Source organism: Hyalella azteca, unplaced genomic scaffold (genome assembly GCF_000764305.2).
Source record: "Hyalella azteca isolate HAZT.00-mixed unplaced genomic scaffold, Hazt_2.0.2 contig835, whole genome shotgun sequence".
NCBI classification, from domain to species: Eukaryota; Metazoa; Arthropoda; class Malacostraca; order Amphipoda; family Hyalellidae; genus Hyalella; species Hyalella azteca.
In genome coordinates this window covers 73,051-100,847 of record NW_025931171.1, presented here as the reverse complement: position 1 = coordinate 100,847, position 27,797 = coordinate 73,051, and positions in this window count along the sequence as shown.

The following is a 27,797-nucleotide window of genomic DNA, read 5'->3' as shown; positions in this document are numbered from 1 at the left end:
CTGTTCTATAGTGAATAAATTTTAATTTGAAAATGCAATTTTTGGAGATACTAGCCTTTCGGCACGATCTCTATCGATTTCTTATACATGCTATCAAAAGATAACGTGTAAAAAAAAAATTCGCCATAAGATTGATTTGTAACTCAGACGATTATTCGATTGAAATAAAGCTCATGTCACAAAAATTACGTAAAGATATTTGAATGCAATTGTGGAATCGTGATTTGAAACGATATTAGCCACACGTTTAAATAACATTTTTATACATTACATCCTCTTCAGTTTTCGATGAATTATCCTAACATACAGTATATTATATTAATATGTATTTAATTTAGTAGCTTATATCAGGACAACGTAAATAGGCCTGAAATTTGTTCTGATATTCGCAACGGCAAGTGCGCTTTGCGCTGACGTGGTCAAGCAAAAGAATAGTGGCATCAGCTGCACAATTTCGGCTCTCGTTCTCTAGACACGTTTTGATTGATTTTTTGAGACGTTGAAGCTCAAATAGAAGCACGTTTTCTAAGAATTTACCACTTCACTTCATTTGAGTTTACTTTACAGTAGAGTGTTCCCCTTCCTCTATATCTTTGAGTGGACTTCTAGTCATTTTTTTGTACCTTTTCAGTTCACAGCAGATGGCGCCACGGAATGAGATTTCCTCTTCCTATAATACTTTAATAGTACTATACATACATGAAGATTGAAATGCAAGCTCATCGCCCTATACTACTTACACTCATGCTTCTAAACGGTTTCTATTCTATAAAGAAGAGAAACTAATAATAAAATTCGTATTTAATATATACTAATTTTATTATCAATTGTTTCTCTTCTTTTATTATTGGGAATTAGGACACCGTCCAGTGATGCGTATCAGCGGAAGAGCACCGGTTCCGGACGGTAGCTCGGTGTTGTTTTGCAAGATTTGTTTGAGGGTGTGATGGTGTTGCGACACGGTAAGCTGTTCATTTTACATAAACTTTCCGACGTGCTTGTCGTCGAGTTGTCCCATTCTGCGTTGTCGATCCTTTTCTGCATTCTCGTGGAGCAGTTCATATTATTTTTATACGATTTACTGACTCATGAATTCGAATGTAAAGTCCAATTCTACTTTTTCATGTAAAGTTTAATTACGTTTTGCTCTTAAGATAACTGTTTAGCCCTTATTTATCGTTACCTCCTTGATATTATTTTATTTTTACACGATTTTCTGGCGCACAAATTCGAATGTAAAGTCAAATCCAACTCTTAATATGTTATTTTTATACGATTTACTGGCGCACGAATTCGAATGTATAGTCCAATTCAACTTTTTTATATAACGTTTAATTACGTTTTGCTCTTAAAAAAACTGTTTACCCCTTATTTATCGTTACCTCCTTGATATTATTTTATTTTTACACGATTTACTGGCGCACAAATTCGAATGTAAAGTTCAATTTAACTTTTTTATATAAAGTTTAATTACGTTTTGCTCTTCGGAAAACTGTTTAGCCCTTATATATCGTTAGTTGAAACGAATGGCCTTAGAACTGTAGGTCAACAAATATGCCCTTCTATTGTCCGGAGGGGAGACCTTGCCTTCGTTCAAGGAGCGGTATTTCTGCTCTAGCGCCATCGTTTTCTTCGTTGCAAGAGAATTAACAAATATTTTTGTCGTAAAATACGCCGAGTTGGGATCGTAAGCCGCGATCACGAAAATATATATTGTGTGATTACAACTAACAATTACAAAATTTTGGATAGATTTGAGGAGTATAACGTGTTGTGACTTACTACTTATACTTATACCAGTGATCAGTGTTGTATATGGACCGCAGTCCAGTGAAAAATAAATTAAATAATGCATATAACCTTCGTTTTTATAATGTGTGAAAAAATATACATCGATTTAAGACAACATTCCCAGTTGTCTATCGTCTGCCTGGCCTGGAATCTTCAATAAATTATTCAGCAATTATATTCTCTTGCGCCTCAACGTTCATTTTTCCTCTGAAAATGCGCTCATGGCACTTGGGTTTCATTCTAATTCTTTAGAGACAAATTTAGTACGTGGGACAAGTTCACGTCCCGAGTTATGATGAGCTTGGTGTTCTCATTTGCCAGGCGTTGCGAATGCTGTTGGTTATAAGTGGGTCATCGGGAATTTATTAATTAATCTACGCATAGATCTGGCATTAAATTGACAAGCCTTGATATTAGTTGATCCGCCTTTGGCTTATATTGTCGAACCTTAAGATTCGCCATCTTTTAGTGATGTGGCCGATGGTGGCTGGTATTACGTCAAGTCTTTGAATATGATTGAATAATTACTAACAATGTTTGCACAAATTATTTCACAACAAATTATGTAGTTATTTGATTCGTGCATCCTATATTCATTGAAGTAAGATTCGTTCTAAAAAATATTTTTCTCCGGATTATTGGCCACTTGAACGAGTATAATGTCTTCCCGCCTTGGCCTCCACCTCGGATAGGAATACAATAATATTAAAATAATACATAATATTAATAGAATACATAATAATAACAGAATACATAATAATAATAGAATACATTTTAATAATAGAATACAATCCAGAACAGAATAACAGAATTCAGAAACTGCCGTCAAGGTTTCCTCAAGGAGGTGTAAAAGGTTTCTTCACTCGTGCAGTGATCTATTGACCTGGTCGCCTGTACGTAGCGAGCCACGTATAGTTTGGAACGCATCCGCTCCGTTATTTCAGTGCAAATTTCCAAGGCGCACGGCTTCCTGCTGCTGCATGTTTCTGGCCGGAGTCAATCAGGGCTAGCGGTTGCGCGGCAGTGTTCACATAATCGCTCTATTCCTGTCTAGCTATTAAACGTCGTCGCCAAGGGTTCCTATTTGCTGAAACGTCGAAATAAATTTTTAGCGCATTTTCTCATTTATGGAAAAATGCACTATTGTGCTCGCCATGTCCGTCTGTCCGTCCGTCTGTCCGTCCGTCCGTCTGTCTGTCTGTCTGTCTGTCTGTCTGTCTGTCTGTCTGTATCTGTCCGTCCGTCCGTCCGTGACTTCACGTTTTCGTCGACGAGAAAATGCGCTCTCTGTCACTCACTGCAGTGAGTACTGAGTTTTATTTTTAATGATTGCGTTTGAAATTGTAACGAATATTCATGCATGCTTCACGACATTGCAGAAACTTAGCACTGCGAATTGCTTTGCGATGTTTGGGGTCATGAATTGTGGTTCTTTGTATGGCTTTTCGCGTGTTTCTTCTAAACTTACTTTATTATATCAATGTTTTTTGCCAATATAAACTACAAATTAATTGGGTGTGAATTGAACATGAGGTCTAACATTTGAAAATAGAAAAATGGATGCCCGGATATCCTGATAAATTTTGTTCTTTAGAGTACAGACTGCCAACATTGTACTGTAAACTCCAGGATAGTTTTAGCACCTACATAACTGCGTATGTAGACATCCTAATGATTTTGGTCTCCATTACAACGCTTTGTTTAACGACTGTAGTGCCTACCGCCTCTACTTCATTTTTATCCTTGAGATATTTTTTTGCGAGCTCAAAACCTTTGTTTATGGATACATTTCCTGTCGTCAATGCTATTTCAATGCGTTCGTGCGTAGCTTTAGGCCTGGTGGCAAGAGTTACCGTCAGTAAAGAATTGGTCTTGAAGCCATTGATTATTATTGGTCATAATTGATATTGATATCTGCATTTAAATTATATTGCAAGTTGAAATTACATTCATACTTTTACTTTGCAAAATTACTATCTACTAACTATCACTCATATTTGTTTGTAACTATTACTATCACTCATATTTGTTTTACAAATGTAGACATTCGATGAGAACGTTTTACTGCTTTGGCTGATGCTGTTAGTAGATCGGCTGAGCTCTGATCAAAACTCATTTGGAAACATTTTTCAGGGGGTATTGGTAACCAAATAAACATAAAAAAATTTACTTTGAATATTTTGTCTGTGAGTGTGCTCAGGTTGCGTATCAATGTGTCAGATGATAGACAGGATACTACTAGGCAAATGACGTTGAAACAACGTTGAATTATCGATTTAACCAACAAACGTACGTATAATTCAACGTTGATTAAAGGTCAGATGTCTTTTGGGTCGAAAGTGTCTGAGGATAGATCAGTAGCTATGGTGTGTTCAGCGTCGACTGACCTTGCCAGTCTATGGGGTAGGAGATGCTATATGTTGCTGAGCTAGGTAATGTGCAGTTGTAGGAGATGCCTATATGTTGCTCAGCTAGATAATGTATAGTTGTCGACCAGCCAGACTTGTAAGCCCCCAAGCTCAATTTAATGTCAGAGCGAAAAATACTATGGAATTTAGATTTTACGTCTGTTTTTGGGTCATGACTTGAACACGTAAAAAATTTTTATTTGATGTATTTACGGCGAAATAAATCGCGAGGAAATTTTTCGATTATGAATTACATTTTATTTTCAGCAAGCCTTTTGCAGCACTCTCTTATCATGCACGTTCTTTTTTGTGCTTTGGATAATAATTTATTACCCACCTTATATATTCACCTTAGCCAAATTAACTCGACTCGTATTTTATTCTGACCTCAATACCTTAAACCACTTTAAGCTTGCATTTCTTGGGCCTTATTACTACTTATTTCGTGTCATTTTTTTTTCTTCGATAATATCTAACCGTATCCAATTGACGCACAATTCCTACCCATAACAACTGGATGCAGGTTCTATTCAAACTCGAAATTATATACATTGAAGAACATGTGATTGTATATATATTTTGTTTTTTTTTGTAGTACGAGATTATTTCCAATCAAGAACTCGCGCGCACATTCCATTCGTATTCGTTGAGCTCTGATTGTCGTCGTGACAGTTGACATAATTTATTTTAGTATAGTAATTGTGAACAGTTTCATCTGGGCGACAGATTATGAGAAACGATTCGTTTTGTCGCCAGTTGCGTTCAGATCGTGCTCTGAACCAGAGATTCTTGCTGCGTTGAACAATTCTCTCTTGATATGCCCCTGATCACGCTTAAATTGAGCTTGCAATTACCCATGTATTCAATCATCGTTCTGGTATCAATATGTCGCATTTTGTGTTAGAGCCTTTTGCGCAATCTCATTGAATTGTAAATCTGATATCTTATCTGTTTAACTTTCATCATACAAAGTTTTCTCTAATCACTACTATAATGAACCAGCAAAATGAACCATTTCCTCATGCATCTCCTACGATAATCTTGTGGGAGCCTTCTGCCCTGAACTTTTTCCTTACACATCACGTACATTATTTTTGTATGTACCCAAACGTAAACCTTCAACTTCAGCCCTCCTTACATTGTTGTTGAATCAACTTGAAGCTTGTAATCCTGCACCCATTCATTGATGTTTAGTGCACCTCTCATGCAAACATTAAAAACTTGATAGCAAAAAAGCAAAGCTCCAAAAAGCAAAGCGCTATCATCAGTTTGAAAATTCAAACTGACGATTGAGCTGGACTCCGAAACGTTTTCTTGAAAGACAGCCTGAATTTTTGTAGAGTTTTCATTGCTTTCAAGTTTTTAACGAATTTGCGATTTAAGCAAACGAGTGAAATTATTACTAATGCAAACATTGCTTGGAAGTAAGTGAATTCCCCTCACCCCTCCTGGCCGGCTCTCTATATGCAGTCCCCCCTTGGTGGTTGGCTGCTGTCTTCCGCGTACGTCAAGGCTGCGTTCGTTGCGAGCCATTGGCTCTGGTACCTCAGCAACTGCCACGCCAGCTCATACAACCAACCAGGCTTCTGACGTTCAAATAACGTCCATTAAACGTTGTTTCACTGAATTAAACTTGTCAATGTAGTTTCAGCGTCATTTGTCTGGAGGGATATTATTAGGGGCTTAGGTTTTAGTGCCTCCAGCTTGCTGCGCTAACTTCGTGGTATGAATTTTAAGTTTTGTTATTCGTATATGAAAGATTGGTTCAGCATTATAATTTGCTCTGTTCCAAATATCAGTTTATTTGTGATGCTAAAGTCTAGTCAGTCTCAGTTTTTTATCCAACATTCAGAACGTGCACCTCTTCATTTAGTACCCCTGCCAAATTCAACCTTGCTTAATTTTCAGTGTTATTGTCACTTGAATGTTTTCAAATCATTGGGAATTGAGTTTCAAAGCGGCAAATGCTGTAATTTTAATAAGTCAGGCCACATCGAAATGCGATCATCTTGATCGAGAATCTATAAGTTAATTTCATAGGCATCTGGAAGGAAGCAAGGTAGCGAACTACGCGTCCGAACAACTAACTTTCCGGAGAACGTTTAATGGAGCTAGTGTTCAACTCAGGCGATGACCTGAACCGTTTCGAGCTACAATTTTTGTCATTTTAAGTGTTGTTCATTCAACCCTTTACATAACTCGGCAAAATATTGCATGCTTGTCTTACGTGAAATTATCAATCCAAAGTAGCCAAACAGAAGCATAGTTATGAATCACTTCCTGCGTTTGATGTTCCAGATCAGGTGGTTAGTGATTTAAAAACTAAGAAAGCAATTGCAGATCGTTATTCATGCATGGCATTCGCTTAGTCCTGGTCATTATCCATTCATACATTCATCGTACAGGCAACGATGCGTGAGTACCGTGGACAATTGATGCGTGGAGTTACCATTTATTATTGTTATTGGTAAATATAATCAGTTTAGAAAATTCTAGAAATTATCTGATGAACACCGGTGATCGCGAAAAATGCTTTCGACAGAACTGTTGAATCGCAGAGGGTAATTTTACTGTTTAGTTCGATTGCACATCGATGTTTATAATGACCATTTTTACATATGAGATCATTTAAACTGAATATGTTCTTATCGGCTTAAACTAGAAAATCATTGACCTTACCTTCAATCGTTTCAATTTAAGAGGAAATGGACCTATATTTTTATTTCTGGTTGTCAATGAATCGTTTTTCTCAAGTAACTATTGTGATCAGAAGTGACCACTGCTAGATGATACTGTGGTGCTCACAACCCAAAAGACTTCTTGCTGAGTTCGTACGTGTTCTGAATGTCAATTTCCTACCTGCATGTCATTGTATATGTTGTTATCGTCGATGGTGCTGCGTTGGCTCAGTGGCTTGAACTTCAGTTGTGTATTACTGCGTGGTGAATCACTGCTTATTGTCGTATAATACTGGCGTGATTTTTTTTTTATTTTAAAATACGAGTTTTTTCTATGCTGGCAGACTTATTCTATTTTCTTCTGAAGTTCAAGTATTCTATTCAAGTTACATTTCCTCACTCGAACGCACAATTACAAAATCTTGACATGGGTGAAAATTAGAAACTATTAAATGCTGCTTTTTAGTTATAATTCATCTTTTAAATCGAAGCTCAAAACAACTGCCTGGTTGATCCTGCCAGTAGCATATGCTTGTTTCAAAGGCTAAGCCATGCATGTAGCTCATTCCTGCTATAAAATCTTAATCTTTTCCAGCGTAATAGTTATAGTATTTAGTTTTAGTCCCTTTAATTTTATTTTTAGTGTGATAATAGAAACGTGACCACCTAACACTCGAGTATCATTGCCCTGGCAAGTTTGTGAATCGATATTGAACTCTGCTTGTTGAATCTGTGAGTGATGGAATTCTGTTGCCGATTATCATTTGTCGAAATTGTCGTTTAGTTTTACAAAAGTGGATTTACCTCGGTGTATGTGGCGTGCAATGGACGAGTAAGGGCAAGTGTAGTGGAGATGAGAATATTCATGTAGTGTGAGATGAGAATATTCATGTAGTGTGAGATGAGAATATTCATGTAGTGTGATGATGGTGCTGCGTTGGCTCAGTGGCTTGAACTTCAGTTGTGTATTACTACTTGGTGTATCACTGCGTATAGTTGTATAATACTGGCGTGATTTTTTTACTTTCAAATACGAGTTCTTTCTATATCAGCAGACTTATTCTATTTTCTTCTGAAGTTCATGTATTCTATTCAAGTTACATTACCTCACGCGAACGCACAATTACAAAATCTTGACTTGGATGAAAATTAAAAACTGTTAAATTGCTGCTTTTTAGTTATAGTCATCTTTTAGCACGAAGCTCGTTCCTGCTTAGTGATGAAGCAAATCAGGAAATGTTATATTAAAAAATCTTTATCTCTTCCTAGCGTAATAGTTGTCGTATTTAGTTTTAGTCTCTTATTTTACTTGTAGTGTCCACGTGATAGTGTGATAATAGAAACGTGACCACTTAACACTCGAGTATTATTGCTCTGGCAAGTTTGCGAATCGATATTGAACTCTGCTATTTGAATCTGTCAGTGATGGAACTGTTGACAATTACCATCATTTGTCGTTTAGTTTTACAAAATTGGATGAAAATATTCATGTAGTGTGAGATGAGAATCTTCATGTAGTGTGAGATGAGGATATTCATGAACAGCTGGAGGGCTGCAAGCTGGGCGAGTGCAAGGCAAGCCTTCTACGGCTGGGCTTGATTTTTGAGTGGATAGGATGGATCGGTAAGCATGCGATAGAGCGTAGTAAGCTTAATTGAATGACAGACGCTCGCGCCCACGAGTGTCGCAAAATGTTTTCAGTCTATTGACGTTAATCAAATCCATGGGATATCCAAATATCGTTCACATATGCGGACAGATCCACTTATTATCTGAAATTCTATTGACATTCTAAAAGTTATTTGATTTGATCTCTGCATGCATTTGGAGTGTCTCTTCTCTTATTTGAATTTTGATGAATTATTTGTTATTATAGATGGCCGGAATGGTTCTCACCCTCCAAACAAATTTACGGGAGAGGGGATTTGGTGCATTTGAAGTACCCATACCAGCGACAAGTCAAAAATATAAATTTAGAGGAGTGCGCGACCCTGCATTAGGGCCGAATAGGGCTCGGGAGCTCGTAAATCAGCGGCTCATGTCCGCTTCGGCACAAGGTTCGAAATGCAGCGTCTGGGCAGCAATTGCTAGTTTGGTACGACTCCGCTCGGCCAGCCCTTCTCATACTCTTAGGTGACTGTAAAGTCGGAAAGGAGATTCTTACCAGAAGCTTATTTCAATCGGTTGACTAAGCAGACTCGGAATAACTTTGCACCGATGTAGTGACTATTCGGCCGAAGCCTAGGCGGTCCCCGAATTTTGTTAGAGTAGGAATCCAAATTTTCAGTACAACTTGAATTATGCCTCAGAGCCGCAACATACTGAGACGTGCGGTGATTGCAGTTTTATAACAATTTGTGGAACTCGTATAACAATTTAACCGAAAATCAACTTTATTTAATTCTACATAATCTTTACAAAATGTTAAGTCTTTTCAGGTGGAACATGACATGTTTCGTGATGTTTGATTATGACTCTAATGAACCGGGAATAATTCGCTCAATTCCAAGGCGTGACATGGTGCAAACAAACTTGCAAAGCCCATGTTAGTTGGACGGTTTGAGGTGTATGCATGTGTGGCGTGGCTGCAGGTTCCAGCATAGCGAGGTAGCAGGGGCAGGAAGATGTGCGTGGGCACTGTGCAAGCCTTATTGTATCTGCTTCTCAGTGTGCTGAACTCGTGTCCATGGATGAGCATCGCTGGTTATGCAAGTAAGGTTGAAAGAACGCGTTAAGCGACGTAAATTTACCGTTTACGGTGCAAATGAGGTTGAAAAAACGCATTAAACAACGCAAATTTACCGTTTAATTGACATAAATTCAAAGTTTAACCAACGTAAATTCAACGTTTAACCGACATAAATTCAATGTTTAACCGACGTAAATTCAATGTTTAACCGACGTAAATTCGACGTTTAACCGATGTAAATTCAACGTTAAACCGACGTAAATTCAACGTTTAATCGACGTAAATGCAATCTTTAACCGACGTAAATTCAACATTTAACCAAGGTAAATTCAACGTTTAATCGACGTAAATTCGAGGTTTAATCGACATAAATTCAACGTTTAATAGCTTAGTCAGCGTGCCTTGATTCAACGTAAGATGCCTGATGAGTCGAGTGATAAGTCTATAAAAATTGTTTCTTCGGATGTGCTCCGAGTCCTCTGGTGTGCAAAAATGAATGCGCATGAATGAGTTCTCAGTCCGTCTAACATCTATTTCGTGCGCATTAATTTTTCCTTCTTTCATGAATATGTTCAAATGTGAAATTGATTTATATTAACAGCCTAATGTTTGTAGGGAGAATGCTTCGGCGGTGATTTTCTCAGGCTAGTATTTTAATTTCAATTCGAGTAACTTAATCATGAAGGTGCTTTATTCACTTAATTATTTTATTTAATATGTGAGTATAATAGTTTGCAATTATTTTTTAATAGGGTTCATGAGCATAGTAGTTTTGATCAGTATTTACCGCTCTGTAAAAATATCACTCGAAAAATACTGCTCTAAAAATTGTGGTGCGTGCCTCGGAGATCGACCTCGGTTTGAGGGCGATTGCGGAACGATATTGAGACGAAAATATTTCAGTTTTTGTTTGGGGGTCGAAGTAACGCACGGTTTTGCTAGGGCACGTACGAGCTACAGCCAACACAATTGCTACGACGTGCTTGTATTTCTCTAAATGTTCCTCAAATAAAAAATGTGACTTGGTTCTACGCGTGTTATTTCTTCATTCATGAATGGTTCCTTTCATAAAACAACGGGGGTTTTTGGATATAAATTCTACCAGGCATCTGACGGTTAAATAACGTGGAATAAAAGTTTTTTTATAAAACCAACTTTCAATCAGCAGTGTTTTATAACCATGTATCTGGAGACAATGGTTTTTGCACGCAATTCAGATTACTCAGTAAAATGAACGGGTTATATTGCTCAAAAAGTTTGACACTTTCTACGAGTTACTCAGAAACACCGTAATGCCGGACAAAACTGGGTCAGGATGATCTACGCAAAAAAACTATATCGGTATTTGGACAAGCCCCCTCCCATTTCTAAAAGTGTGCGCGTGCGTAGGTCTCCGTTACTGATGACATCCTGAACGGTGTAGACCGGTTGAGTGTGTGCCGTTATACGCGAGCTACTTATTGCATACTCAACTCAAACTCGGGCCAACCGCCCGCCAACTCACAACTCCAACGCATTAATTCCAACTGCATTTTTTCGTCTTTGGAAGAACTGTTACGGGCAACCACTCACAACTCCAACGTACTAACTCCAACTGCATTTTTTCGTCTCTGGCAGAACCGTTACGCTAGTCTGGTCATTTCGATAGCAGCGGTCATGTCATTCATTCGATTTTTGTCCTTGTTTTATTTGTTTGAAATCGAGGCAATACTTTTATTGTTTCAACGATTTCTCATTCATTTTTGCGACTTCGGAGGTATAATATATAAAAGTTGTATTGTGAGTGCATTCATTATTCACTTTTAATAATTTGATTAAATTTTATATAAAAGAATCTATACGACAGCGCGGTAAAAATAACATTCAAATTATTCAATATGTCGAAATATTACATTAATGAGTTACGTCATTAGGTTGTAATTATTTTCTTTTATTACGAACAATAAACTGATAATGCTGTAATAGGTGAACAAAGTTTAGGTTATATTCATATTCCTTAACTGTTTACTATTCATATTCCTTAAGTGTTTACCATGAAATTTTACCCACTAAAACCAACTGGATGCATTTGCATTGTGCACTTGAAGTGTCTTCTAATGCGAACGGCGACTGACAATTAGAAGAGGCGTAGCAGTCAAATTCACCCACGCTGATTTTCCTTGCTCATCCTCCCTGTTGCGACGTCAAACNGTCCGTCTGTCCGTCCGTGACTTCACGTTTTCGTCGACGAGAAAATGCGCTCTCTGTCACTCACTGCAGTGAGTACTGAGTTATATTTTTTTAAGATTGTGGTTGCTTTGAGATTTAATACAGAATTATTCTGGAAGAGGAATTGAGAACACGGTTTTGTATGCTAGTTACATAAGCGTTGTTGTGAGTTCATTTATGACGCTATCCATGCTTGCGTTGTGGGCGAGTCTTGACGTTTCTAGACAAGCGCTGGCTAAGCTAACTGTATATACTTGCCTTTAGAGCCATCTTTGTTCTGCTGAAAGAAGAATATGCATGTATTAATGGTATATGAAAATATTTAAGGAACCTTTGGATTCACATCATCTCGCTATGGAATTAATTTCTTGGTTAACTTTATATTATTAGTCGCACGTACCATTTACGTTGTGCGCATTGTAAGCGTTGCTCATCCAAATTCTGAAGGAGCTTAAGGAACCAATAAAACGATAAAGGAGATGACCTGATCCGTACTGTCTATGTTTCTAGTTTGTTTATTCGGTTCAGTTTTTATAATACTTGCTCGTTTGAGCTGTAGTTCTGGTCACATTGATTTTTTCAAAGTAACTACTCAGCTGAAATTTTGGCGTTTCCTTGCATTCTGGTTGAATTCTAATGGCAAAAGTGACAAGACTTTTATCTTGCTTATTTCAAAGAATAGAACAAGTTTCTTCGTTTTAAATACTTATCTCTTGCGTATAATATATACCTACTGTAGATATGCTTTAATGAACTTCACTAATAATTTAATAAGGTTTGAACTGTCGGTCCTGCTCAGTTGACATAGCCACTCAAGAAACCGGTTTTGGTCACCGTTAATTTTTCGAAAATTCACTTTTTGGCAATACGGAATGAGCAGTGAGAGGAGGTGTCTTTCTATTTCTTATCGGGTCAATCGATTTTACAAAAGGTTTACGAATCCTTTTTACCGATCATTTTCCGTCTACGAAAGTCTCGAATATTCACCTCCTATCGCCCTGCTGTGTTTCGTAAGGTTTGTATTTTTTTGCTTTTCATGTAATGGGCTCGAGAAATATTCTATGTTCTTTGCATTGCGTCTTGCTTTCTTGCTTTAGGCTTTTTATGTAATGGCCTCGAGAAATATCCTATGTATCTTGCATTGCGTCTTGCTTCAACAAATTTCTCGCTTTCATGTCATCACGGTGACTCACTGCACGTGTCTTCACGGCCGTGACACTCCAGCGTCTCTGTCTCATGGCCGTGATTTGCTCTCCTTCGTGCATGGATTACTCTAGTCTCCCCTCCTCGCTCACTCGCTGGAGGTTGTTCGCCTTGAAAATCAACTTGACTTTTCATTCACATTACATTAAGCATTCACATTACATTAAGCATTCACATTACATTAAGCTTTCACATTACATTAAGCATACACATTACATTAAGCATTCTCATTACATTAAGTATTCATAGTTGAGTTTTCCGGAAACCAGTATTCACAGTCATTAAAAATCGATAATAAAAAGTTGGCCATCAATTCATTCATTTGAATTAAAAAAATTCAATTCATTTTTCGACATTTGACGTCGGCTCCCCTGCTCTTATCATTATGTGTAATTTTCTTTGTGCCGCTGAATAACGATTTTTGTTTCATTAAAATTAATCATTTTTAAACGATGAAAATGCCTTGATTAATTATAAATGAGTTCAGGTGGTCTAAATCAGTTGTCGCATTCTGTGAGCTTCACCTATGAAATCTTTAATATATAAATGTTTGGCAATGAGTTAAAGAAAAAATATACAGTTGACATTTAATTAGTGTAATGTATTGATGTCACATCATAGGTGATTTGTGCACGTTCATATCATTTTGTGGGTATTGTATAAACGTGTGTATAATAACATGTGTATTTTGTATATTTATAGTTGCGCCTCGAATCTGTTGTGCTAGTAGCTGTCGTATAATTCAAGAATTTGATATTGAATCGAGAATAATAGCTGTATGATGTATGATGTATCTTTAATGCTACGCCTGAGAAGGATGGCCTTCATGTGTACACGTTCAAGGTTCTCTTTTTATCAGAGCTCTTGTTCCCGTGAGTAACGATATCAGCTGACCCTGATTACATACGCGTTTCTTCTCCACTCTCATTTATTGCGCTATGATCACTGTATCGCTATGAAAAAATTCTCTATTTTCAGGGATTCACGGTACTGTATGTTTACTGTATAGCTGTAGAAAAAATTCTCTATTTTCAGGGATTCACTGTATATAGCTGTGGAAAAAATTCTCTAGTTTCAGGGATTCACGGTACTGTATGTTTACTGTATAGCTGTGAAAAAATGTTCTAGTTTCAGGGATTCACGGTTCGAAACGAATTTGTTGTTTCGTTATTTATATTTCACGATTTTGCTTGATGCCCCTATCAAATGTACCTACTCGTACATTATTGAAGTGTTGAGAGTTTTGCAAAAGCTTTGATCAAATGCAACTGCAGGGTGTAGGTTTCACTTTCCTCGCTCACTCTGCATCAATTGTCATCGCATCTGATCAAACAATAAGTTCACTCTCGTTTGATGTGTATAACTGATGAACGAAGTCGGGTTTTCAAACATTATTGACAAAATTGTCTTGAAACCATTATTCAGCAAATGAATGTTTTCGTTTTTTTTAGTGATCAGGTTAATTGGAGCAGGTTAATTTTTGTGGGTTTAGTTCCAGTCTAGAATTACCTATAAGAATTTAACCGCTAAACTTGTGATATTCGAAAGAAATACTTGCGGCAAAATAGCTTGCCGGAAAAGCTATGCCAAATAGCGTTTATTTTACTCGTTTCCAGCCGTTTATTACTTGCCCAGAAACTTCCTTTGCAAGTAGTAGTGTTTTAATTTAATGAAACTGATTTCCTGCGGCAAACGTCATGCCTCTCTCTCAGCCAAATGTGTAATGCCTGCCTTGCTTAATTCGCGTGTCATGAAGCTCTTGCCAGGATATTGGTCGTTCTCTCTTTCGCCACGACGCAAGGTGTCAAAGAAATCAACTTAGAATCAATGCTTTTTCAACGAAATCAACTTAGAATCAATGCTTTTTCAACGAAATCAACTTAGAATCAATGCTTTTTCAGCGAAATCAACTTAACATTAATGATTTTTCAACGAATTCAACTGGCATTAAACATTGTTTCGAAGTCATATTTGCCTGGAAGGATGGTGGACGGAAGGCCAGCCATGCAATGCCGAACGATCTCGGAATCACTCAACCACTTAGCGACCAGGGCCCATACTTTCAAAAAAAGTTAAGAGATCGTAAGTTCATCAGCCAATCATTGACGGCCACGCAAGCAAAATCCACCAATCATATACAAGAAAATAGAGCGTAAGTACTTACGTTCACTTAGCGAGTTTTGAAAGTATGGCCCCAGCTGTCTTGCGTGTGCAGAATGCTACATTACATCCTTACTACATTGCTGAAATTTATTCATTGGAAAAACCTGTCAGGTAACAAAAACCTCCAATTTGGCGTAGCGCAGCCTGAAATTAAAACCAATATATTTGTCTAATTGAACGAATGAGCTTCAAACGTAAAAAAATCGTCCCTTATGAAAGGCGACAGATATGTACAGTTAGACGCTCAAAGGTTAACTACGCTCGGTTTCATGCAGAAACACGTGCTAAAGTTATATCTGGTATGCATGAAAAATCATGGAAGTTCTGTGATGAATGTGTGCCGCACTGAATCAGCATTTGAAATTAGTGAAGTAGAAAAATGTTACGTCTATAAATTCCTGGGTGGATTAATTCCGCTAAATCAACGGAAATTAGAATGTAAACGAAATTAGTCTGTGATGCAGGGAAATGGTTTACGAAGGTTATGGGTACGCGATTATGAAATGAAAAAAAAAAAAACATTCGTGCAGTAAATATTGTTGCTTTTGCTGAATTTTTTCTTTCGGTTTATTTTCCGCAATGTGTTGTATCGATGATATATATTTTCTTCAACTGAAACGTTTAATTATGAAATGGAAATGTGTACTGTTTAAAAATCGCACTGCCAATCTAGCGAGTGACGATCCGGGGTTATTACCAAGTCCTCAATTGATTGCGAGTGACCGAGTCCGCAATCAATATCCCTCTATAGAAATCGCTTCATATTATACAGTCTTTCGAAGTATTCAGTCCATCAATTTGCTAACTTGTTCTAAGCAGCGGCTTGAACTGATCGATTCTAACTTGTGTTTTTCCTCTGTTACAGGTGAGTTGGTTGGGCGAAGTCCATCTACTCCTACTACTCCTGTGTCTGTTTTTGGGTAAAGTATGTTGCACAAGGAAATTATTCGACTGAAACTTTATTCTAGTGTTATAGCTTTGATGTAAAGACCCAGAAATATTATATAGTCTTATCATTCGTTCACGTAACTCGATTATTTCATGGTTGTTTAATTGTGCGGGAATCTTGATGTAAATCCTGACCTGAATCGAGCTGGTAATCTGCATGCCACATCGCATTCTTGATAGCGGAGTGTAGTCTTGTAGTTGTGTGTGATTTAGAACTACGATTTTAGAATGTTGCCCACGCGATTATTTTGTAAAACATGCCTCGTTCTGTGGGTATTATGTTGTCTGTGATGTAGCATTTGTTGTTAGCACTTTACTGCTTTAATTATGTCGAGTTATTGATTGTTTTACGTGTTTACGGTTGTGTATGTTCATGACGTAAACATATCATTTGATGAACGCCTTTCCGCATTACACCGATGTGATGTTCGTTCTAGCATTAATAATATTTTATCTTGTTATTATTATCTCATGCTCCTAACTTCCTATTGCGTCACATTTGACTGAAGTTTGTAACAGCTTCCTTCCTTGAGACGTTTGTCACATTGATCACGAGTGAGCCTTTAGTGGTGCCTTATCACGAGTGTGCCTTTAGTGGTTTTGTGGTAGTGCATGTAGTGTGTGAGATCCGGGATCTGATTTGGTAGCGTGCGAGGATTAATAAATCGTCAATTAATGTGGCGTGGAAATCGTATTCACTGAAATGAATACATCCTTGGTGCCTTGTTTATACTTCAACTTCCGATGTATATTCAAATGAAGTCAGCACGCGGCTTGTGTTAAGTAAATGATTATAACATTCACTTTTTGTACAATATTGACGAGAGAGAACCGGCTGTTTTGTTCGGACTTTATAGAGTGAGAAGTGTTTTATAGGCAACGAATAGAGACGACACTTGAGTACTGTGCTTGTGGTATTTTCTTATTTTCTGTAGACATACGCGTAGATAGAAAAATAAACTATTGACTCAGCGAATAGAGACGACACTCCAGTCTTGTGCTTGTGGTTTTTCTGTAGTCATACGCATAGATAAATAGAGAGATGTTTAGGTAGCGAATAGTGACGACACTCCAGTCTTGTGCTTCTGGTATTCTTTGTAGTCATACGCGTACGTTTGTCGGCGAGGAGCTCGACATGCAAACTGCGGGGCTAGAAAGGAACTTCGGTTAGGGTTCCAAGACCTTGACCAGCTTGGAATATTTCCAACCCGCAATCATTTTCTTTCTCGAGGCATACGTCTTCTTAGATTTTGTGTGTGGTATAAATGCCTCAAGACTTAAGGCTTGAAGATGCTGCCGCAACTAACGTCAATAACAAATTAAAAAACATTGTGAAATTTCTTTAAACATTGTGAAATTTCTTCTCAGAACGAGGTTATTTATTCAGCGCAGTGTAAAATTCTCCCATAAAATTTCCCATAAAATTTTTTCATGGGAATTCCCATAAAAAAATTTTTTTAATTCAAATTAAAAATTTTTAAAAAATTCCCATAAAATTTTTCTAATGCACTTGCCACTTCTTGATGTTCGTAAATGCACGTGAATAAATGGGCTGAAAATTGCTCTTATAAGACTACACTCAATTGTATGGAAACTTCAGTTAAATGAACTATTATAACTCAACGAAACGCGTTCGCATGCACCGAGTAATCCAAAGGTCCCGTAGTGCCAGATCATGACCTTTGTCACCTATAGACTTGCAATCATGTAATCATCGTTAGAGATGACGATGAGTGAAACTACCCCTGTTGAAAAATCAATGGTATGTTTCTGACGACTGATGAACGACAGACGCTAGGACGGCAATGTGGCTGCTAAAATTTCTAACGATCGTCGTTATAGGTGATGATAAATGAAGCTATCCCTGTTGAAAAATCAAAGACATGTTTTTGACGACTGATAACCGACTGACGGTATAGGCCGGCAATGTGGCTGCTAAAATTTCTAACGAGGAAACGCTGACTTCGGGAGATTTTGGTACTTATTTGAAAGACTTGATCGATTCATTAAATAGTGTTGAACACAAGTACAATCACTTGTGTGATTATGATTATTCTTTCACTTTCGGACGCTTTATTGCACGTTCGGCAATGACTTATTGCATGTTTTAGTGCAACATTGCTTAATTATTTAGTGTAATTTGTTGTTAACAATGTTTGGCATCAATTTGAAATATTTACCTATTTTATNATTTGTTGTTACCAATGTTTGGCATCAATTTGTAACATTTAGCTATTTTATGGGTTATTGAGTTTTTGAGCCTCAGTTAATTTGAGTGTCTCTGAATCTTTGGATTCCAAACAGAGATGAAAATGCCATCATGAATGCTCCGCAAAAATAAAGATAAATAAATTAATAAATTTTCCGTAAAAACTTTTACGTTGAAAAACAAAGAATAGTGCAACGGTTCAGTGAAGAGAGTTGAGGGTTCGTTCTCATGGACTGTCCAGTGCATTCCGTATTCAGGTCATCGCTTTCTTCTGCAGCGACTTCAAATGATTTCCGTGTCAAACTTTCCCCTTGAACGACTCCAGTATTCATATTATGAAGATTTGAAAATTAGAATACAACCGTTAAAGGTAATAATTCAGATTCAACTTTTCGATTAGGTGAATATTATTATTTCATTTTCCTGTTGCGTTCGCTATCATCATCCAGTGATTTCTGAAAAACCCTAACTAGTAACTACGTGGTAAGAAAACTTAAGTTTTTCCCATGTTCAGTGGATTGCTTTTTATTTTTCGTTGTCGCTTCTGTTCTTCTATCCTGAATTAGGGATTTTATATGATATATTTTGTGTGATGAAATCATTAACTTGGAGTGCATTTTCGGTGAGTGACGTATTAACTAACTTTACGGCCTCTACTAACTAACTATACGGCCGCTACTAACTAACTATACGGCCGCTACTAACTAACTAAACTAAATCAGCCGTTATACGGGCCCAAGTCCTTGTCTCCAATGGAACGCTTTCGATCGATGAATCTTTTTAATGGCTAACAGGGTCAACATCGCCGCCTGGAGTGTTAAGTGGGTTTTTGGCAGGGTTTGTGTCTTTGACATTGGGTTAACGTCTCAGCCTATGCTGATATCAGTTATTGTTTTCACTGCATTTGAGAACATCTCGAACTCTTCACAAAATTTTAGGTGCAATTATCGGAAACTGTTTCAGTACCTTGTCTACTTTGCCCTAGCGCTCATGCAAATCAGTGGAGACTCAACATTAAAGGTACAATTCATGGTTTTCACTGCAATATGTCATTTGTATATTCAGGCCCAAAGTTCCACTTAGCTCTATAGAAATTAATAATCATTCACCACGAAATTCCTTACGGGTCATCTCGGGGCTACACGATTCTTTTACACATTATTTTCATGTAATTCATGAAGACATTTTCGGGCCACTCTCCGGTCCGTAGGAGACGTTTTGTTTTTCGTTCTTGAAGTTGATCTATATATTCGAAGTTTTTAACGGAGTATAAAAGATGTGCGTACTGAGAACATTATTTTATTTTTTTAAATTATTTGCGTACTGACAACTTTTACCTATATTTTTGAGCCTGAACACTAATAAAGAAATTATTATAGCTTGGGAACGTAGGAACTTAATTGCAAATATTACCTATACTGTACATATGCTATGTCCCTGTTGAAGAGCTCTATTTTCATCTCGGAAAGGTCGACGTCCCTTTCTTTCTCATGTGATGAAAGGATATTGAAAGCCCCCATGGTGTGATGTAAAAGTTCCGTAGCGAATTGGCGAGACCACGTTGTCTTAAGAGTTCTGTGAACTCTATGAATGGTCAACGTCAAGCTCTGGAAATGAAATCAGGCCATGCGTTGACGGCGAGCATATGATGGGAAATTTTGTAGTCACCGGAATAATTTCAACCAAGTGGGAAAATGAATTTAAATTATATTTTCGCAGTATTAGCATATGTGACCGATAGAGCCACAAGTTTTCTGTATTGCAAATCTTTCAGAACGTTAGGTGAGGTTTCTAAAAAATTTCGATCATTAACCTCAGCAAACAAGGAAGAAATATACCACCACTTTTGTATAAGACTGGGAGGAATCTGATAGCACCTGGATCGGTAATGTAGACATGTATAAACATCGATATTATCTTTTTAAGTTGTGATCTATATTATTCCATATGCACATCCTTACTTCTAATTGAGATGAATTTGTCCCAGCTATTTCCCAGGTGTTATTCATTGGCGACTGACAATGTAAAAGTATGGGAGGGAATAACATGATTCGTCGTTCAAGGTAATGTTTATTGGTGTGTTAAATTGTGCATTATCGTGTTGTAACATAGCACAACATGAGACTTCTCTTAGAGAGAGTATGGATTTTTCCTCATGTAGTATCCGATAAACATCGGCCGTTGTGAGTACTTTGAACATTCGGGATTTTCTTTTGCTCCTATATAAGATGATGTGACGGGTCAATGCGGTTATGACTGACGTCGCTCCCACGTTTTCTACCTAAACCTGCGCGTTTTCTTAACGTTTCTTGCCGAAATCTGTGTCGTTCTTTCTAGTTTTACCAAAACCGCCTCGTAGCGCCTACGTTTCTCGTCAAATCTGCGCTTTGGTTCTAGTTGTCCGCCAAAACCGTTTCGAAGCGTTCACGTTTCCCGCCACAACCTGCTCATTCCATTCAGTTTCCCGCCAAAACAGTCGCGTTCACACTTCCCGGCAAAACCAGCGCGTTTCCTTCTCGTTTCCCGCCAAAACCTTGATGTACCTTCTTCTCGCGGCTGTGTCGGACACGACTATTGCTCGTCGACCTTGAACCAACAAGTTCAATTTCGAAGATCCACTCCTCCCTCTCATTCACTACTGGAGTTGCTTCCTTTTTCCTCAACCTAACGGCAGCGGTAATACCAGAAACTTCCAGTTGACTGGTATACATTACTTGGTTATCAATCTCCTAACCCTAACAAAATTTAGAGTCGCCCCAGCTTCTGGTACTGCAAATCAGAAGCTGCCGCGTCTGTAAATTTTCACTGGGAAGAGGTCATGTAAAGCACAGTCGTATGGTGGACACTGAAAAGCTTCCTCGCAAAAGCGCTATTATCGAACTCAGCTGCCATTACAGTAGGTTTGTATCCTCCATCGAGAGGCCGTGAACTTGGTCATTGTATGCAGTGGTAGTCTCCGTTCTGGCTATTCGTATTTGGGACTCAAGGTCCGAGATTGCCTTCCTCGTATCTAATTTGATTTCGATGCTTCCGGCTCATGCCAAACTAGCTACGCGAACTTTGTAATCAAAAGCACTTGATGTGTATCGTAATTGTGCATGTGCCAACGTGAAAAGTCCTCCATGTACAATTATTAACATGATGGTTCGTCAACTATTTTGCCCGGGATTATGTTTGTATATCAGGTTTTTTAGTTGGCAGAATTTCTGTCCAGTTCAAGCGTCCGTTACCATCGCCCGTGGTGCATGGCTTATTAATTTCCGAAGACCTGTGCACCGTTACCCGTAAACCTCTACACTGAATTTTAATTAATATCTGATCGTCTGTGTAGACTGTAGCGTTTGGAGGCAAACATCATGTTTCTCGGTCCTAATCAGTCATTACTGAAATCAAGGTGACCCCTTGAGAACTGTTTTACTTTGAAAATGATCTCAATTTTTTACTGAAAAATTAGTTATATTTCATCGTATTGAAATTAACTTCTAATTTTTTCGCGTTCAATTGTAAAGTAACCTCATTAACAGAACTGTCATGATGTTACATTTAGATCATTTACTTGCATTGTTAATATAGTTCAATGCAATCATTTCCGTCTCGTATAGCCGTCGTCGGTGTTTTAAGCCACTGACCTGATATATACGAAAAAATCAGACAAGTTTCTTTGGGAAAGGTTTTTGGTTTGTCTTTGGCTAAGTTATTTTATTTTCTGTGATTCTTTATTTACATTTTAGTTCAAATAAACTCGATGATGACTCTTGACGGCATTTCCTGGTAGATACAGACAAAAAAATATCAACATGATAACCTTGTCGACGTTTGTTAATTCAAGCCATCGTAATGTTGAGTTATGGAGCTGCTCCAATTCTCCAGACAAGTCATGATAATTTCGATGCATATTCCGTTATATGTCATTTAGTAGCTCATTAGTCAGTCAGAATTCTTATTTAATCCTTCATCTATACCTAAATTATTCGTCGTTCATACGATATAAATTTTTAAGCCTTGTAACTCCAGTGCGTCAGAAGACAAAGAATTAACTGTTTACGAAACCGAAGTGCAGAACTGGAACTGGTCATAAATGGATCGGAGCAAGTGTTCTGTGGTGATAACCGGTTGCCGAGACTCAATTATTCATTGAGGTGAGCGTGACCTTTGTAACAGCTGTGGTGGTTTAAATGCGTTGTAGTGAAGAAAGACTCATCGCATACTAGTTCCTGACTGCCACTTCATCGTATACATTTACACTACGTACGTAATGTTCCATTACTTCCGTAAAATTCGAATCAACGAGAGTAGCGACTGGTAGATTGTTTTTATGTAGGAAAAACACCCATTTATTTTATTTCACGTTGAAAGAAATGAGCTTTTTCGCCGCTTAATTTGTTACAAAGAAATTAAGTTTCTCTATAGGCGCGTGATCTCTGCCAGTATCAGCTAGGATAAGTTGGCAAGAATTTTACGCTTGTATGAAAAGCTTTTTTTGAACGCAGTTGTCGAAAATACATTGCATTAATGTCATTCGCTTTGTTTCGAATAATTCATTGATTTTATCGTAGATTTTCCTCATAAAACTCTGAAATTTCAAATTCTCGTTCATGGTGATACGATCGCAGATGTAGTCTACCTGCTAACCATCAACAAATTCACCAGGTCTTGGAAGCGACAAACAGAATTCATGATGATGTTTGCCGCATCTTGAGAATCCCAATTTCTGTTTGCTGCATGACGTCCCTAACAATAATCTTTGATAACAAAATAGTTTAATAATGATGATAATAAATTAATATAAGGAAGAGGGATATGAGGAATCGCATCGAGTTATGTAATTGCATACTCCTTTTGTTTTTATAGGAAATTTAGCTCATTTTCTGGATGGTCTGATCTCTTTTTCTGATAAGACAGCATTTGCTTGAACTTTTACGTCGATTTACAATGCAAAATTCGCATTTCCCGGCATTATAAAGCAATTATATTTTATCCTCGTCTATTACTATTATACTCTTAACTCCTGGAATTATTCCATGTTCATTGCTTTAATTTCATTGTGATTTTTTTTTGTTTTCCTCGCATTATTATCACTGTGCGACTTGATCAACTTAGAGATTTTCCAATAATTTCCATCTTATGTTGAGATCTTAAGTCTCAAGTTCTGATCATCTTAGATTTAGATCGTGATCCTTGCAAAAGGAAGGTGCGTGTTAATTTCTTGTGTTCGGATCCCATTGTTTTGCGGTCGGCAATTGTCAGTGTCTGGAGACGACAGACGTGAACTAGAGCACGTCAGCTTAACGTTCTAAAGTGTATTTCCTTGGATTAAGGTCATTATCAAGAATACATGTTCCTATGATTGCCTATGGAGAAAACGCACTAATAATTTAGTCATTTGGTAATACTTTCGCCTAATTAATTTCCGGTTAGTCATTACAATCGTTATAAACATAGTCATATTTTCTAATATAGCGGTTCTTATCGAAGTTAGATCAACGATCAATTCATCGATTGTAGCTCTTTGTCCTTTTATGGTAACGTCAGTTGCCATGCCTTTTATAGGTACGAATAGTTGCCATGCCTTTTATAGGTACGAATAGTTGCCATGCCTATTATAGGTACGAATAGCAACGGTTAATGTATCCGTCGACAAAAGGTTATCTGAGCTGACGAAACTTGTCATCATGACAGCTCATGATTCGTGCATAAGGAGCTGTTCACGAAGGTTATTAATTCGTGCGTTAGGTGCTATTCAGGAAGGTTATTAATTGCGTGCGAACGATGGCTGTCGTGTCTGATGTACGGTCATGGGAATTGACTCAACGTAATCATGGCAATATTGCGATAGGAAGCGAACACTGATTGGGAGATTGTCGGCAATGGAAAGCGTAATGACGAATTTCCTCACACTCTACACAGTTAATTGTGGAGCGTGGAAATGTGATCGGTAGACTCAGTGCTATGCTTCTTCAAACCACATCGAACTTTTATATCATTGCATCTGAACATTCATTTACAAGCCGCGCAATTAATATAAAGGATGATTTGACGATTCTTGTATACCAAACAGTAATTTTTAATGAGATACTTTTATTATATTAGGAATAAGATTTTCTCTTGACAGTTCGCTCATATTCCCGTATTTGCTCTCTAACGTGCATTGTTATCTGAAGATAATACTGTATTATGATATAGTTCGTCTTATATGATATCTTCTTGAAAATATCGTTGAAATCCCTTCACGAGTGCGCGCTGTACAAATTCATAAGGATTGTTCAAAAATTCCGAATAATTTTTTTTTTCAAGATTGTGATTGCGGTTGGTAGCTTCTTACTATGATTTCAAAACAAATATTATCGAGGGTCGTTGTTGCATGGAAACCAATGAGTGACTCACACCAAGGTTGCTCGTGACGTGCTATATTGTGTGACCGTTCCCGCCTGGATTGTGTGTCGAAGTCTCACCTTTGTGCTGCGTGGCGCCTTGCTGTACGCGTGTTCTGATTATTATCTACTCGCTTTGCACCTGCTTACTCATTTCTCTTTGTACCTCTTATGTGGTCTCATCTGCATGGAGTTGACTATTTCAGGTGTCGCTTCATATTACTTTCGCTTTGTTTCATAGATTTACTTATTGTATAATAGACGATTTATATTTACTTATTTATAATAGATTAATTTGTTCCAGTTCTACAATCTCCTATAGGGCCTCATCTGCATAGAGTCGACTTTTTCAAGTGTCGCTTCATATTACTTTCGTTTTGTTTCATAGATTTTCTTATTGTATAATAGACGATTTTGTTCCAGTTCTACAATCTCCTATATTTTGTTCCTGTTCTACAAATTAGTTATACATTTTTTTCCCCAGGTAATCACTGTCGTGTTTCGTTTAACCTATTTTTCATGATCTTATCTGATCAAGGAACTACAATAACACTTAACAAAATGATGCTCAGTTACGTAGGATATTACTGTTTGTTTAAGATTTTTTGGTGGAATAAAAAAATACGAGTTCCGTGAACGCTTGCAACTTAGACTAACTTCACCTAATATATCATTACGCGTGACAGTTATTGGATTTTCCACACAGCACCGTGACCGAAATGGATTAGTTCAACTGTCACCGACATTTTCACGCTTACTGGTCGTTACTGTAATACAATATCACAGGCCATGACATTGCAGAAAGTCGTCCTCATTACTTATTACGTCTTGTGTATTATCTTTTTGGCATTAATATATTGTAATTGGTATAAATAATTAGTGTCCCGATGTTCCTTCTCGACCCGTCGTCTCACAGCCCTTGCGTGTCGTCTCTAAACCTGTGAATGAAGGCCAGCAGTTTTCATGTGGAACGACTTCAGCGTCAAGTATATGGTTTCTATGACATCTTCTGAGAACTTATAGTTACGTCTGAGTACTATTTACGTCCTGGTAAATGACGGCGTCTCATGATGCAAGTGTTTGAACATGTGAGACTTCATTGAGCTGCTAATTGTGCTATAACCTCGTGATGGCGCTGTAGGAGTCCTGCTTTGTTTAAAGTACTCCTTGACACCGATCGCGTGAATTACGAATGATATAAATAAATATAATAATGTATGTAATAAAGTATATTTAGAAATAACATAACTGAATATAATTTACTATAAAGAAATCGATCGAATGTAGGACTACACCAAGAGTAGGTGCTTCACAACTAAAATCTTATCGGGTGAAATCGTATACATGTGATATCCGACGAAATTTTACTGAAATTACTTTCAATCAATGTCAGTTCTAGGTAAACTTATAACATGAACTTCTGATTAGTTTATCTCAATTGTAATCCTCGCAATATTGTTGTAGCATTGCCACGTCATTGCTGTTAAAGCCTCATGCTAATATTAAAACCAAGCTATAAATTAGGAAGTTTCCGGTAAAGTACATATTGAGCCTTCTTGAACGGCACATCCTCCTTTTCGAATGTATTTTTAGCGCATTTTTTCGTTTATGGAAAAAAGGCGCTATTGTGCTCGTCATGTCCGTCCGTCAGTCTGTCTGTCTGTGACTTCACGCTGCCGAGTATCCATGATACTCGGCAACAAGAAAATGCGCTCTCTGTCACTCACTGAGTACTGAGTTAAATTTTTTTAACTCGACGGTATTTATTTGTTTATTTTGTATGCCTATTATATAAAGGCATGTTCTTCATGCGACGAATCTGCCCTGTTGTAGGTCTTGCAATGCACCTGACCTTTCGTATATTGAGAAGAATTAATAAAAACTTGGTCGATAATTTGCATTGCAAGCACATGCCGTTACTTCCCTGCAAGTTTTATTGATTCTATTGAGAAGAATCAATAAAAACTTGGTCGATAATTTGCATTGTGAGAGAGCGTCCCAATTCTTGTTGGCGTTTCACTCAGAGAAATTAGTGAGACTTTTTTCAAATATCGATACACTTTTTGCCCTTGTGTGGGTCATCGTGACCCAGTTCGGCCCGACAAAAGAGTGTAAAAATGAATAAAATCACTTTAAAAGTCAAAATTTTGACTTTTAAAGTGATTTTATTCATTTTAAGTTTAGTCGAACTGATGATGGAGCTGGATTCAGAAACGTCTTCAATATCGATATGGTGAATTTTCTTTGCGTTTTCTTTGCTTTTAAATTCCTTGTGAACTTGCGATATAAGCAGAATAATGATATAAGCTGTGCTATGTACTCTCTCTGCTGGTGCTGTGGGTACAAATTTCGCTATTTGGAGAATATAATCAGCATTTTTATGAGCTGCTAATTGTGCTATAACCTCGTGATGGCGCTGTAGAGTCCTGCTTTGTTTAAAGTACTCCTTGACATCTATTGCGTGAATTATGCATGACATAAATAAATATAATAATGTATGTAATTAAGTATAATTATAAATAACATAACTGAATATAATTTACTATAAAGAAATCGATCGAATGTAGGACTACACCAAGAGTAGGTGCTTCACAACTAAAATCTTATCGGGTGAAATCGTATACATGTGATATCCGACGAAATTTTACTGAAATTACTTTCAATCAATGTCAGTTCTAGGTAAACTTATAACATGAACTTCTGATTAGTTTATCTCAATTGTAATCCTCGCAATATTGTTGTAGCATTGCCACGTCATTGCTGTTAAAGCCTCATGCTAATATTAAAACCAAGCTATAAATTAGGAAGTTTCCGGTAAAGTACATATTGAGCCTTCTTGAACGGCACATCCTCCTTTTCGAAGGTATTTTTAGCGCATTTTCTCATTATGGAAAAAAATGCGCTATTGTGCTCCTGTCTCTTATACACATCTAGATGTGTATAAGAGACAGGTCCACTACCCAGAGAAAAATTAGAATTTTCTCTCATTCATANACTGAAATGGGGCGATCGCGTTGTCATCGAAAGCTAGTCGTTTTTCAGCTGTTGTTTCTACCCCTAACGTTACTCTTCTATTGTGACCGTCATTGTTCAAGCCCGTGGGTGCGTCTTGAATGATTGTTTTTGTTA